Genomic DNA, 16,786 nt, shown 5'->3' on the forward strand with positions numbered 1-16,786 from the left:
TGCCAGTAGAATAATAGGAAGGTAAATGGTCAATATTTGAGCAGGAAGGGAGTGTAACGTATAATTTGGTTATTAAGTTCGTTTAATTCATACCGTGCGAGTAGGAACTCGTTATTTGTAAATTGTTTTCTGCATTTTAGTTAATGGTTTATTGAAGTCGGAAGCGTGCATTAGTTTATTTTTGTCATGTTATTATTTAGTTTCTTTTGCTAATCTTTTTAGTTTTACTTATTTTGTTTCCCACTTTTTCTTATCTACTTTTCCTTTTCTCATTTCGCTGTCGAGCAAGTATTGGCAAATGTGTTTGTGTCTGTTTCACTTTTATTTCCATTTCGCAACCAATTTCATTTTTCGCCTTACGCTTTGTTGTTTATTTCGGAAATTTTTCTTGGGGGTTCTGCTCACGTTCCTGCTCTTCTGTGGAGCTCCAATTTGAGCAAAACCATTGGCAACCACATTAATTCATTTCCACCTTGTTTTTTGGTTGAGCATGCGAGCTAAGGAAAGGCAAACTTCTTGCTCCTTTCTCTTTCTTTTACCCATTCTAACACTCTGACACCTTCTCATTTGGCCACTGCACGTCAGCGTGTTTCGCCAGGTTGGCCACTTCTCTGCGTGCCGAAACAGAAGGTGGCCAAGGGTGTAATTATCGTATTATATAATGCTTGAACTAATTATTTTGATTCGGAGCAGCAGATAACCATCCTCGGTGGAGTTTATTATGTTTCACGGGAATTTGCTACAGCGTGTTAGTTAGCTTAAGGATAAAGTTATTTTTTTCTATATTTCTTATAGTTTTTTAGTTTTAGTGATTGCTTTTTTACACATTTTCGTAACATGTTTTTGATTGTTTTTATATTATTTTATTTTTGAAAATAGATAATTTACCACATAATTCTTTAACTGTCGTTTTTACCTCTTTTTTATTTTTTTTTGTTGTTTTTATTATTTAAGCTCTGCTTAGATTTGTTTTCTTAGTTTTATCATAGAAATCTTATTTCAAGTCTTATTTCTTATTTTATTCGTTAAGTTTCCATTTGTTGTTTAACTCTTTTATGTTTTTCACTGGTTCTGTTATTCTTTTTTATTTATCTTTTTTTTCCTTAATATTAGCTTTTCCTTAATATGTGTTTTTTTTTGTTCAGTTTTGTTTTTATTATTCTTTTTGAACATTAAATATTTGTAAAGAATGAACAACTTCCCACATTATAGTTTTTTTCTTCTTTAGTTAGTTTCTTTTATTTTTTTATTTTTTGCTTTGTTTAAAATTAAGTAGTTTAAGTTTAGTTAGTTTTAGTTTCAGCGAGTTTTTTTCTTTAATTAAAATGAAGAATTTCATCAATTCTATGTTTTTTTTAAATTTTTTAATCCTTTTTAATTTAATTAGTATCTTGGTTTTACTTTTAACATTTTCAGACTATCTTCATTATGATGAATCGTTTTGTATTCTATTGTTTGTTTTGTTCTTTTCTTAGTGTATGTTTTGCAATTCTTAAGCCTAGAAACAAATTTCATTTTCTTTTCTTTTCATATTTATTTCCTATTTTTCTAGAATAAAGCATCTTTACATATTTTATTTTTTCCTTTTTTTTCTTCATTTTTCGTAATGTTTTCAATACATCTGTCCTTTTGTAATCAATTTGTTTTTCATTTCATGTGTCTTTTTAGTTTTGTTACTATTTTACTTGACTTTTACAATCCCATTGCAACCACCAGCCTGTTTCATGCATGATGGTTGTGTCTACTTTTGTTCCACTTTTGCTCCCTGCATCATCACTCTTCCCGCTGTGTATAATTGTATTTTCTCAATCTCCATTCCTTTTCCATTCTTAACACTCTTCGCGTTCCGTGTTGCGTGTTGTTCAACATTCATCTGACCTTCACGATGTGTTTTCGACGTATTTCGTACAACCTTTTCATCGTGCTTCTTTCACTTCGATCATCATTTACTCGGCACCGGAGTTTCGCCACTTCTTTCGACTCTTCTACATTTTCTTCCTTCATTCCAGTTATCCATTTGCCATAGTGTGTTGTTTTGCGTTCTTGATTCCCGAGAACAATCAAGTTAGTTGGTCATTTTCATTACCCTTTCCAGCTAGAACTTCGCCATACTTCTGCCATCATCTGTTTCCGTGTGGGGCTGTTTTCTGTTAGTAGGTTTTTTTTTCTTCCTCTTATTCTCTCTCTATTCCTTCGTTTCTGGGGGTTTCCTCCATTCTTAAGTGCCCACGATTCCCGGTGTGCCCCGTGTGAGCGGCATCCGGAAGTGGCAAGTCAGCTGTTTATATGGTCAAAATTACATACAGCATGCTGTGTTGTTAGTTCCGGCAAGCCGGCAATAATCGAACCGAGGAATCTCGCGCCAGGCCCGGCCAGAACTCACCGTGCATACCGCACAATTCGCGCAAATGGATTCTACTGCGGCCGGTGGCCGATTTTTTATTCCCATTTCCGTGTGCTTTCCGTTTCGTTTCTCTACGCACGCATTGCGTCATTCCGATCCTCTTGGAACATTCCGACGATGGCAGCTTGCACAGCCAAAGGGCCAGGAACGCCGTGCGTGACGGCACGGAAATTGGGTCTTTTGCGAAAGGATGAACGCAAGGTGTTTTTAGGGCTTAGTGTGTGTGTGTGTGTGTCCTCTAGAGCGTTCTTCCTGGGGCTTGTTTTTTCCTTCATCATGCTAATTCTACCGCCTGCTGATCGTCAAAGCACCGGAAGCACACAAGAGCAGCAGCAGCAGCAAGAATTCGCATTTGTGGGGCTTCTTTTGTTCGTAACGCTTCTTTCCGCATATTGAAAGACATGTGCTTCGTGTGATGGGAAATGAAATAGGATTGTGGAAAAAAAAACGCACACACACACACAGGCAAGACCTCATCTAACATCCGCCACTTCAATTCTTAAACGTGGAAGAAAATACAATACACAGGAGGACGTTGGAGGTTGTGCGGTTTTTAGAAAATTTAATTCATTTCACATTCCACGTTTTGCAGTTTGCGTATGGGCAGGTGAAATGGTTGCTTCCTTTGGAACAGTTTGCGTTCCCGAGTTGGAACGATCGGATACAATGATGGTTTGATTATAGTTTTGCCCTGCCCCCCGGGGGGCATGTAGCAAATGTTTTATTTGCCCTTGAAACGAGCAGGAAATGTGTTACTGAACGGTAGAAGCAGCTTAACTGTGAAGTCCGTTAATTTAATAATAAAAGTGCAACATAAATTAAAGTAAACAATTACAAAAAAATGGGGAAGGAAACAAAACAGCAATAAAACTACAAGTACACACATTTTTAATGAAAATAAAAGAGCAAATAAAGGTGGTGCAAAGCAAGAGAGCAAAGGTGAAAAGGAAACTATAACGTACATAATTTTGTAGACCTTGCTAATAAACTAAAAACAATAAAGAAACGAAAAGGAAATCATAAATACAGAGTTTTTCAGTTGATAAGGCAATAGCATCCATTTTTTCTTACTCGTGCGCGGAAAGGACGTGCACAATATCATTGGCTACTATGAGAATATCATCTGAGGAATAAACAATAAAAGGTATTTGATTCCCCTGTCATCTGAAGCCGTTTCCATATCAACTAGCTGTGTTTGCGTTTCATCTAAGAAGCCTGCCATAGAAATGGATGGCTTTTTGTCTTATCAACTGAAAAACCCTGTAAATATGCAAAAATTTTAAAAACTAGTATAATTTTTTTTGCTTTGTATAAAATAATTAATCATTCTGCCTCCAGCTTCCGTGGCGATAAGACGTGTTTCGCTGTGGAGCGTCAAACGGGTCATTTGCGTACGGCAGATAGTGGTCATTGTCCTCGTGTGCGATAGCGTAATCAACGTGATTACCCGTATCGCACTAATCGGTGTCTCCGCCTTTCTCCGGCTTTCGCTCGGAGTTTGTGTTTATCGATCGAGTGGCGCCTAGCCCCGATCAACGTGTGTTCTTAGTGTTGTGAGTGTGTGTATCTGTTGATCGTTGCGATAAGCAAGCGTATCCACGCTGCATCGTCGCATCGATCGTGATCAGTCCAGTGTGTGTGAGTTTGTGTGTGTACCTTTGCGCGCGTGCTGTCTATCGTGTGTGACGGTAAGTTTTGTCCTGTCCCACCTCTCCCGTTGTCTTCGGTCCTGGCATGGGGTCAGATAATTCTGACTCGGAAAGGGAGATTGAGCCCAATGTAAAGCGTAAACCAGGTCGCCCTAAGGCCGCTCCTGCCACTAAAAAGGTGGCATTGGAAGAGAGACCGTCTTCCTCGAAGGCGTCGAGTGCCCCACCGGCAAATAGTTTTTGTGCCCCGCTGACAAAAACTAATCAGCCATCTGAACATCGAGCTCGTGCTTACCCGGTGTCGTGGGAGGGTAAGCCATTAGTTTATTTTATGCCACGTACCAAGCAGCTCGATGTAAGGACGATCGCGGCTGTTTTGTTTAAAAAATACCCGGGTGTTGCCGATGTGTTTCGGATGCGCCCAAACAAGATCAGGGTAACCGCAAAGGACCGGGCTCAAGCCAACGTCATTGTGGCTGATCCAGATTTTACGGAGCACTACCGGGTTTATATTCCCGGTAGTCTGGTGGAAGTTACCGGCGTGATCGAAGACTTCGATTATCCGGAGGAGGAGGTGATTAAATTCGGCGTAGGTGCATTTCATGCACCAGACACGCCGAAGGTAAAAGTCCTTGAGGCAAAAAAGCTTTTTAAGCTTGATGCCTCATCGAAAAATGAAAAAAAATATATCCCGACCACCTCCCTCCGGATCACGTTTGAGGGAACGGTACTTCCGCAGGCCCTCATTTTAGAAGGCCTCCGGATACCCATCGACCGGCCATACGTGCCAAGGGTGGCCACCTGTTCGAAGTGCAGCCGGATTGGACATGCCGATCCGTTCTGCACTCGCAAGATTTGCTGCGGAAAATGCAGAGGGGCTCACGCTACCGAGGAGTGCAAAGCCCCATCCCAAAAATGTTCGCATTGTCGGGAGGAGTGGCATGAGGTTGCATTGTGCCCTGTGTACCGGAAACTGCAAAAGGAGCAGACCAAAACGGTAGCCGAGCGGGCACGCGGCTCGTACAGCGATGCTCTCAAGGGAGCAAACGCATCGAACCCTTTTGCAGTTTTGGGTACAACTGCAAATGGCGAGCCTAGTCCGACTGCACCCGAACAGGTGCCACTGAGATCGGTAAAGATCATGAGAGTGCCCTACAAAAAGGTACAGCGGAAGGTTTTAAAGACGAAAAGTAAACCTTTGGCACCACAGCGCCACGCTAAAGTTTCTTCCCCCGGTCCAAAACGTGACGCTGATCCCAAAACTCCAGCCCCCCAAATTGCCAGGAAGCAGCCCAAGAAGAAGCGATCTTCTCGGACCGAAGCTCCGGTGGAAAGCCTGGCTTTTCCGACGGAGCCCACGAGCTTCCCGAGAACTCCCACCCCGTCCCTTTCCGAGATCCTTGAGTCCCTCCTAATGACCCTTAACCTCCCGCAGCATCTGCACATGATCGCTACTTGGGCCCTTCCTTTCCTGAAGGGAATGATCAAACAGTGGCTGGCTCAATGGCCATGCTTAAGTATGATGGTCCGTTTGGATGATTAATGGCTCCTACGGCTACTATCATACAGTGGAACTGTAGGAGTTTGCTTGGCAAGCTAAACTCCTTTAAAGCATTAGTGGGCGAACACAACTGCGATGTGTTTGCCCTCTGTGAAACTTGGCTATCGGATGAAATTAAATTAACCTTCCCGGGATATAATATAATCCGTGAAGATCGCGTTACTAGGGGTGGGGGGGTACTGATTGGTGTTCGAAAGAGTCACACTTTCACCAGAATACCTACCCCTAGACAAGAAATGATAGAAACTGTCGCAGTTAAGGCAAAACTGGGCGTTCTTCACGTGACAATTGCATCCATCTATATCCCCCCGATAGCCAATAATGAAAAAGAAAAAATTGAAAAGTTCAAAGAGGATCTTGGAAATTTAGCAGTGGTCTTGCCTGGACCGCTTTTGATCCTGGGAGACTTTAACTCCCATGGAATCGACTGGGGGTGCGAAAAGGATGACATTCGCACTCCTATCATCCGAGATTTCTGCGACAGATTTGGGTTTTCGATTCTCAACTCAGGAGAGGCAACTAGGATGCAGACACCTCTAAGTAGGGCGAGTGCACTGGACCTGTCTCTATGTCCATCAGCAATGGCCCTGGATTTTAGTTGGAAGGTGATCCAGGACCCTATCGGCAGTGACCACTTGCCGATAGAAATTTCCTACATCAAGGGAGGATGTCCAGTAGAAGGAATCCCCGTTAAATGTGACTTAACGAGGAACATCGACTGGACGAGATACGGCGAATTAATAGCCGCTTCGCTTTCACTTGACTTGGAAGATTTGTCTCCTGTCAAGGAGTACGAAAAACTTGTTTCACTGATAAACAAGTGCGCCCTTGAGGCCCAAACAAGGCGCTCCCACCAAGCAAGGACATTTAAAAAACCTCCCACTCCTTGGTGGGACAAGGATTGCCAAGCGGCTTTCACCAAGAAGCGTGAGGCATTTAAAGCCTTACGGGACACGGGCTCGAGGTCCTTATATGAAAAATATAAAGGACTGGAGAGAACGTGCAAAAACCTGTTGAAGGCGAAGAAAAAGGGTTATTGGCGTAGATACGTCAATAATCTAAACCCTGCCACTTCACTTAATTCGCTTTGGAGAATGGCTAGAAGGATGCGAAACAGCAACAACATCAATGAGAGCGAAAGCTTTTCTGGCGAGTGGCTGTATGAATTTGCCCACAAGCTTTGTCCCGATTTCGTTCCTGCGCAAAGCTTTACACAACATGCGCCTGGTAGTGACCCTAGGATGGATTCACCGTTCACAATGGTAGAGCTGTCACTTGCTCTCCTATCAAGCAAAAATTCCTCCCCAGGTCTGGATCAGATTAGTAGCAAATTGCTTCAAAATCTTCCTGACATAGGGAGAAGGCGTCTGTTACGTATTTTCAACAATATGTTGGAGGTCAACAGCGTTCCGCAAGAGTGGAGAGAGGTGAAAGTTGTCACTATCTTGAAGCCTGGCAAACCGCCATCAAGACACGATTCTTATCGGCCAATATCGTTACTGTCGTGTCTGAGGAAACTCCTTGAAAGAATGATTCTTTTTCGGTTAGAAGAATGGTTGGAATCAAACAACCTTCTCTCGAATACCCAGTTTGGTTTTCGTAAAGCCAGGGGTACTAATGACTGCTTAGCCCTCCTGGTAACAGAAATAGAGCTTGCTCGTGCACGCAAGCAGAAAATGGGATCTATTTTCCTGGATATACAGGGGGCATTTGACTCAGTATCACCATACAAGCTGAGTCAAAAATTAGAAAATGTGGGGCTGGGTCCAAAGTTGAACAACTTTCTGTTCAACCTTTTGTCGGAAAAAGCTATGAGTTTCAACAATGGTCATGTGCAACTAAAGCGGACCAGTTTCCATGGACTAGCACAAGGGTCCTGCTTGAGCCCCCTGCTATATAACTTCTATGTCAGTGAAATAGATTCTTGCCTAGCTCCGAACTGCAGCATTAGACAATTAGCAGACGACGGCGTCATATCTTTTGCAAGCAGGGACGCCGTCGAAATCCAACTGGCTTTACAAACCACTTTGGACAACCTTGCCGAGTGGTCTGAAAACCTTGGTATCAAGTTCTCTGCAAAGAAAACTGAGATGGTAGTCTTTTCTCCCTTCAGCGACACGACAAAAAACAGGGAGAAAAGACTATTTGACCCGAAAATTGATGTCTTTTTGTACGGTGAAAAGATATCAACTACCGACAATTTTCGATACCTTGGTGTTTGGTTCAATTCAAGGCTAAACTGGAGTACACATATCACCCATCTGGTGCAAAAATGCAGTAAAAGAATCAACTTTCTAAGGACAGTCACAGGATTCTGGTGGGGCGCACATCCATCAGACGTCCTACGACTGTATAAGACAACGGTACTATCCGTGTTGGAATATGGAAGCATATGTTTTCATTGGGCATCCAACACGCATATCCTCAAATTAGAGAGGCTACAGTATCGTTGTCTTAGACTCGCACTAGGGAGCATGAAATCAACACACAACATGTCCCTAGAAGTGATGACCGGAGTGATGCCGCTAAAACTACGTTTTGAAATGCTGTCGCTTCGCCTTCTAGTCCGTTCTTCAGTATCAAATCCCTTGATCGAAGAAAATTTTAAAGCGCTTCTAGAGACAGGTTCTAAGAGCAAGATCTTGAAAATCTACGAAGATTTTGTTGCCCTACAAGTGCATCCTAGCGCTCCACAGGCATTAAACCGTGCTGCCCTTCCTGAGACCTACAGTTCCCTTTTAACAACAGATTCCTCGTTGCACGAGGAAATTAAGACCATACCGAATGATCTTCGCCCGATGGTAGTTCCGGGCATTTTCAGGGATAAGTATGGCCATTTAGACCAAAGTAGCCAGTATTACACTGACGGATCATCCTCTAAGGAAGGCACCGGCTTCGGCGTTTTTAGTGAGTCCGCCGAAGCATTTTTCAAATTGCGGGAGCCGTGTAGTGTCTACACCGCAGAACTAGCCGCAATCTTGTACGCACTATTGATTATAGCAGCGAGACCTTCGGATCAGTACTTCATTTTTACAGATAGCCTTAGCGCTATCGAAGCACTAAGGTCCCCGAAGGCTGTTAAGAGTCAGGATTTCCTTGTCATTAAAATCATAGAATTGCTTGGCTCCATGTTCGACAAGGCGTTCAGGATTTCGCTAATTTGGGTACCTGCTCATTGTGGAATTCCCGGCAACGAGAAGGCAGACTCACTGGCCAAAACAGGCGTCCAACAAGGCGCATTTTACGACCGTCCGATTTCGGCCCGAGAGTTTCTTCGCCTACCACAGCTACTTTTCCTGTCTCGCTGGCAGAGCATGTGGGAGGCGGACGATCTCGGGCGATTCCTTTTCTCGATCTCTCCGCAAGTGTCCCTGCGGCCTTGGTTCGGTGGGCTCTCTGTAGACCGGGCGTTCATACGCATGATGTCTCGACTTATGTCGAATCATTTCGCGTTGAACGCTCATCTGCAGCGTATAACTCTGGCTCAGACGAAGGTGTGTGGCTGTGGTGACGGATTTCACGATGTGGATCACCTTCTGTGGTCCTGCGTGGAGTTTGAAACTGCAAGACCCTCCTTGTTAAGCGCAGTCGAGAGCATCGGCAGACGACCGGGTATAGAAATAAGGGAAATGTTGGCGACTAGAGACCTCGCATACATGAGGCTCATCTTTCGATTCGCCAGAGACAACGGTCTCATCCTTTGATTCCGCATCCCTATTATCCTTCCAATCCACATCCGCCACTCCTTTTTTGTTATTCGTTGTGTTGTCTTTGTCTTAAGTGTTAAGTTTTTTTTTGTTGTAGTGCCACGGGTGATCCGCTGACGAAGCAACAGCATCCGGGGTCAAAGACGTCACTGTCGTAAGAAGAGAGGCAGAATTTTTCTGTAACAGTGTCCTTCATCTCTGTCTAGCCTTGATGGAGCGAGTGCGGCCTTGCTGGCGTTGGGTTCGGAGGTGGTCGGCGGGTTCAACCTCGTAATTAGCAGAGACCCTGCTGTTACGGGATGGAACTCGCCGATAGCTTCTGAATTCGGTGCTGGCTTGATCGAGCTCGGGCTATCACTGCTGGGCAGATTGAGGTCCACTGTTCACAGGCAAATGTTTGTGCTGTCACAATTGTTGTTTTCCTTCTGTTTTGTTTCAGTCCAGATCCGTTACACGGAAGGATGGAGTCCCGTGTGTACACATCTCAACCACCAACACACTCTACACAGCAATAGACCCGGACCAACAATAGAACTGGACAAACTCACCACAACCTCCACACATCTACAACCGAGCACGCCCGGGATAAGGCGAAATATCAGGGAGGAAATGCCTTGGTAATTTTTTGTGTTATTGAATTTTGTACTTCGTCAGCACATGCGGTACTGACCATACGGCGTCAAGCCGTCATAATCGAAAATAAATAAAATAAATAAATAAATAAATAAAATAATTAATAATTCTAGAATTATTTTCGCATTCGTAAAATAAGAATTTAATATCAATTTATTCTTCCAGACAGCAAATTGTAATCAAATTCATGATGTAAAAGGAACCAGAGCCTTAAAGTATGCAATCAATTTTGAAACGTGTAATTCTATTTCATGTTGTTGATTTTTATTTAATTTATCATTCGGTAAGGCCCCTTAGGAATAAAAACATAAATAATTAAACAATTGAAGGCAGCTTCCAAATATTACCTTCATTTAACATAAAATTCTTCAAGACTCAAAAAGCTAGTAATGGATAATTGGAGCATAGTTTAATCTGAAATGCACATTGCATAAATCAAGGCGTTCTATATAAGGCTAGAGACTAGAATCTTCAATGAAACCTAAATACTATTAATAGTTTTTTATAAGTTCTTCTGAGCATTATTTAAGGCGCCTGAATCGCTGCAAACGGCACTACAAATTTTAATTTCCACACCATCCCAAACTAACGATAACCTCAACTTTAAATACACAAAAGCACCTTCCGTTTCGATGTTGTTTATCTATTGCTGATCGGTATTAAATGATTGTAACATTAGAATCTATCGGACTGTAATTACATTTGCAATCACAATCAAGCAAGCAAACAAAACCATCCCAAAACAGCAATCCAACCTAGCAGAGGTTTGCGATAAACCGGAAGCAAGGCAACATGGCACACGGAACAAAAGCGCAGGATTCGCGCAAGGCTGCAGCAGCAGCAAGTTTTCCAACTATAGCGCCCCCAGTAAAGCGCGTGATGGTGATGAGTAAAGTCATTTGCTTTGTTTTTTCGGCAAATCCTCCCAACTCGGGCCACGGGCGCCCCAGCCAGCCCTCTCCGTTTCCGCCATTCGAAGTGGATCCGTGGAACGTGCGGGTTTCGGGGTAGCATAACGGGAAAGAATAGATACGTTTTTGATAAAATTTAATTAAAATTTCATCTTCCCGTTCCCGAAACCCCCTTTTTTTTCCCCGTGCAAGCCACTGCCTGTGGAGGTGTTTCACTATCGAGGAGGTAGCACACACCCCATCCCCGGCCGGGGTGTCCCATCGAGCGATTTTATGGCCGTGCTGCTAAGGGCGATTGGATAAGGGAAAGCCATGTTTCTAGGCTGCCTAGTGCAGAGCACCGTAGCTGCACAGCACAGTTTCGAACGGAGCAAAACGCAACTCCATCCACCTGGTTGGCTGATAGTTTCATAGCCAGTGGGGCCGGAAACACAGGAAACACATTCCGATACGCTGCTCAGCCAGGGATAAGCTGCTATCTCGGTGGAAACGGGGCGAGCAAGAATTGAAATTGGATAATAATTTCACTTTCCATGCAGCGCAGGTCGTTCGGTTTTTGTGTAGTATTTACCGGAGATACACAGTAACGAGCGAGCAGTAATGAGCAACAGTCGCGCTGCCAGCGTTGGCGGTTGTTTTCCACCCGAATCCTTCCCAGAAAAACGACCTCCACTTAGTGGAAGGAAAGGCAGGTTCTTAATGAGAATTATCTCCTTCTGCCGATTCTTAACTACTATCGTCAATCGTAATGAAGTATGCGAGAATGCGAGAGCTGAAATTCCTCTTTGAAGATGTAACAGATAGTAGCAGCTTCAGCTGAACCACAAAACCGACCCGCGCGCCTGTTTGCTGTAAACATGGATACGGATGTGATATAATTTTGACTTTGTCCTCAACCAAGCACACACAAACATGCCATCGATAATAAGGGATTATAGGGGAAGCAGCGCCAGTTGTTTCGGAGGTTCCGTATAATATTCCGCCCAGCACAGAACAAAGCCAATTCGATGCAGATTGCGGCTGGGCAGCAGTAGTGATGGGCCGATCGTGCCTGTTCTGCCAAAGGCAATGTACCGGGCAAGCTGGTGTGTGCTTGCATAAATTCTGCACTTTATGCGTTTTGCTGTTGCAAACTGTTGGAAATCTTTTAAGCCCACTCAAACGTAATGAACAACGGTATTAGACGAGTCCAGGGACGGGCCCCTAAGAGGGAGCCTCTTCCTTAGCATTACAAGCTAAGACTTCCACCCACTTGAAGGGGTTTTTTTCCCCCCTGAATCCCTTCCGACGAGAGGCCCAAGATCCGAGGAGATCGTCCTTAAGACTCGGTTGTCAACAATGTGCTTGTGTTTTGCGGCCGTATCGGGAACCGCCCGGGATAGTGCGGGACGCAAGGCTTACGACACATCTATTTGTATTTGGCAGTTTTGCTGTCCAACAACCCCTGCCTGAGCCGTCTTTGTCTTTTTGCTTTGTGCACAGAAGCGGGAGATTTTGTTTATGTTTTCGATCCGAATCCGGTTGGTCACAAGCATTAGGCATGCACACGAAGCCGGTCGTTCAGGGTGCAAGTGAAATCTCGCTACCACTGGCCGGGTTAAGCTCATAAGTTAAGGAACACTTGCATGCGAACAAACAATCACCTACCATGGACAGCGCCAGCTCATCGGTTGCAGTCATCCGATCTGGTTCAATCTAGGGAAGGGATGATATTTCAATTGAAGGGATTATCCCTTTCTTTGCGGGGCTGGATATTTGCTCGGTATCGAAAGAATAGTTGTTTATTTTGAGCAGCAAACCAACTTGATGGCACGTTCTGTATCGATCACTATTTACGCCAAGTGTGTTTTTCGAGTAAATAGTTTCGTATCCTGGTCACGGCACCATGTGTTGGATTGCTGGAAAGTTTGTTTAGAGAAATAGTTTGCATACGTGCATACGCTGCTTGACACTAATATATTGGATTGTGTCTTGCGAGTGCACAGCGCCTGAAGCTATGCAAATAATGCTTTTTTGTTATTTTATTAGAATAATTCTTGAAAATTGAATATGAATGCAAAGTGGAGCAATGGAAAAGGAAGGCTTAGGAAAATCTTAGAAGCTCCAGGATTTAGGGCATCCTTTCTTAAAGATTTCAGATAACCTGATCTTAATATAAACCTAAATTTAAAAAAATAGACAAATGAATCAACATGAAGACTTAAATTAAACGACATGAATAATTTGCCAACTCTCAGGCGTTTTCTTGACGGAGGGAATTTTTTTTAAAGATACTATGCTGAATTCTTTAGGGGCGGTCCGGTGGCCGAGGCGATAACAGAAAGCCAGAATTGACAGGCCAAGACCTCTCGAGGTTGTAGTGCCAAGGAAGAAGAAAGAAGAAGAAGCTGAATTCTTTAAACGAAAAAAGGTTGGATTGAAGTTGAAATTTCCACATGGCTGAAATAAGTATTGAATTAAACACAAGAGACCGTCCACCTGTAGGCACCTAGAAAGGATCTACTACAAACACTGGGAAAGCTTAGTTAACAGCTATATTTTTGACGCAATAAAATGACATTGAACATCCTCCAAAACTGCCTCAACACATCCACCATAATGGACCTGGACAACCACTCCTCAATCTCCATACATCCACAGCCGAGCATGTCCTAGGTAAGGCAAATAACAGGGATGGAATGGTCTTGTTAATTTTTCGGTTTTGACATTGCGGCAGTCAAACCGTAGTACTTAACATATAAATAAGTGAATTAAAAAAGATTCTTTTGCCAATTTTTCTGATATCTTACATTTTTCTTCGCTTCTCGGTGTAGTAAGCTGAAAAAGAAATGCTTTAAAATCGCTTACTATCTTTTCTTTGGCAGCGCCCTCTGACGGAAATGTAAGGTACTGTCAAAGCGACTTAAGGCGATCCGGTTGTAGAGGCGACAACGGCACCGATCTTCATACGGCTTGACCGTGGTTCAAATTCCATCTGGACCGTTCTCCCGAAGTGAGGAAATACTATTCAACTACGTGGCAATAAGGTCTAGTAAACCAGAATTTCAGGCATGATCTTATTAAGAGGTCGTTAGACCACAAAGAGAGAGTCATAGTAACTAGGAATTTAAAACAAAATTTACAGCTTGCATTATTAATTCGTTGCAAGTTGAGCGTTCAAAATAATAAACATAATAATAAAAAAATGTTCATGCTATTTTTGCCTTTTGTTTGACTGCCTTTAAATGGCTATAAACATCTAAACGGCTGTAGGTCTAAGATCTACGTCTAAATGACTGATTTTCATGACCTACTATTCTTCTCCAGATTTGGATCGATATCGGTACCAAATCGAAGAATAAAGATGTAGCTGGAAGCAATACCAAACTTGCTATTATATGAATAATATAAGGTATGGAAAAGAATCAAAAGTTATTGAAACGTCCAACGAACAAAGGCAAATAGTGTCCTGGTCATGGCACCAACAATAGAATAAAAAATAGTATATTTTTGAAGCTTTTAAGAATAGAAAATTTTGGTAAGTTTTTCTACAATACTCCTAACATTCTTCTTGAAGCGTTGTTCCATCAGAAAAAACTTACACATCCTGCTGACTAGTACGTGACAAAGCTGATGTAATACACATCGTCGCATCCTTCCAGAGGTTTCTCGCATTTGCCAGCGCATTTGAAAAGCGGTTGAAATGTTTCCCCCATCATCAGGCTCAGGATGAGAGATGGACAAGCAAATTTCATTTTATTACATTTATTCATCGATCCTTTTGCCAGTCCAGGCGCTCCGGCATCCTTTTGAATGTGGTATCATTTGCAGCCCGGTAGACAGGAAAAATGAACTCCATCAAAACACACACGGATGCAGTTGCTGCCGGACATGCACCCCCCGGTGGACGGACGGATGTCCAATCCAATCAACGGTCCAGGGACAGAAGAAATCAAAGCAATCACCAATAGTAGTAGTGATCGTGCGGGCAGCAAACATACCATATCCTTTCACGCTCGGACGATACGATGTTTTGCAAACGTTATTATTTTCCTATCATTCAAATGAGAGCGGGTGTTGGTGGGATGATGATGGCCAGCTCTAGCGGCAGAGGTCAGCGTGTGTTTGGAGTTGGAAACAATTTCAAACATAACAATTTCCCCTGCTAGGAAAAGCCATCCATGTCGACCCGGGTTTGGGATGCATCTTGTTATTTTCACTGCATGTGTCTACCTTAATGGACTCGCCAGGACTCGTCTCCCTACTGGTCTCCTTCCTTTCCACCATTGGATACATCTTCGGACATAAATAGCATCACCTTTTTGCATCTCGCAAGAGGCAGGCTCGGGTTTGGAGAGTTCCAGTAAAAGGGTGCCCCGCGGTGTCAATTCGAAGAAGTTTCACACAGAACCACACATTTCCTGGGTGAAGGAGAGCAAGATATGCCGGCACGGGAAACAATCGTCTGAAGATGATGGAAAGAAATTGGAAAATGTCCACTCCCGGGGCTAGCCTTTCATCGGCAGGCCTGCTTTTGAGACAAAGCCATTCCTGATGAGTGCGCACAAGAAATCTTCGAGACCGGGATTTTGAAGTTCTGAAAAGACATCCCCCACCACCTCACATCACCCCAGTACCCCAGTGTCCACCCGGGGGAAGGAAATGGAATCTTTATCAAACAGCACTCACAGACACAGCGAAGCGAAGGAGGCTGGAACCTTTTGGTGCAAATCCGTCGCCTTTGGCTTTGCGGTACGCAGGTGAAGTTTTGCAAAAGCCTTAGTTAGGAAACTGCCCTGTCCAGCGTTCCGGGCTAAATCTGGGTTTCTTCTCCCTTTTCAATCCTGCTTCCTCCTTGCAAGTCCAGCATCTAAAGCTAGGAAATGGTCAGGCGATACAGAACCGTACCCGAAGCCCTATTAATCAAATAAACTTCGAGCAAATGGTTCGGAAATGAATGGTTTCGGTGATGTCCGATGCGATATTGATTAGAATACTGACAGCGCACCGGCACCAGGGAGGTCACACAAAGGGACCGGACGATTGCTTTTGCTGCTGACGCTACGGGGTGGACAAACATTCTGCACTGGCACCGGGAATTGGCTTTCCGGGAGGTTGGCTGTGACGAGTGTGCCAGGGCGGGACGGCAGAAGATAGGCTCGCGAAGGCCGGTTCCGGTGTACGGCTGGCGAATGGTTATTGCTTATTGCTGAAGCAGCCGTACGATTCCTTTTCATTAAACATTAAAGACATCTTTGTGGTTGGGCGAAGTACTCGGTCTCGTGCTCTCTCTCTCTCTCCCGCCTCCCATTTACATTTCCTACCGAACCCAACATAAAGACTTTGATTCCGAATGAAAGGGCACACACTCGCATCCATTTTACAGCTGGTGGACAGTTGTAAAGAGGGCGTATCATTTTGCACTGCACTGCATGAACTGTGTGCGCTGTCGCTGATTTTGTCATCAAAGATTTACAATAATTGGATGTGTTTGAGTTTATGTTTACAACGGTGCGCTTACTTTCCGCTTTGTGCATCGTTACTGCTGGGTATTTTGCTTCGTTGGCAAAGCAAACGGCAAAGGTGACGAATAATTTAAGCTTCGGTCTTGCTTCGGTTGACTTACCATGGGATGGATTATCGAATATCGATTATGAACAGTTATGAAACAACGGCAGTGAGTTTAGTCACAATATTGAAATTTGAGAGTAAATTGTATAAGGGTTAAAACATTCACACAAAAAGCACATTTTATTCTAATGAAACGGTAAGCAGAGTTCAACGTGAATTGGAAACCTTTTTTTGTGTGGTAGGTCGTCTTTTATTTAAAAAAAAACAGAAAAAAACAACTTCCTTAAGTTGTTGTTAATTAAAGCTGTTACATTTGTTCATAGAATATATGCAATGTATGGAGTTTGCATTAAAAACACAGCCAGTCACAA

Source organism: Anopheles stephensi, chromosome 2 (genome assembly GCF_013141755.1).
Source record: "Anopheles stephensi strain Indian chromosome 2, UCI_ANSTEP_V1.0, whole genome shotgun sequence".
NCBI classification, from domain to species: Eukaryota; Metazoa; Arthropoda; class Insecta; order Diptera; family Culicidae; genus Anopheles; species Anopheles stephensi.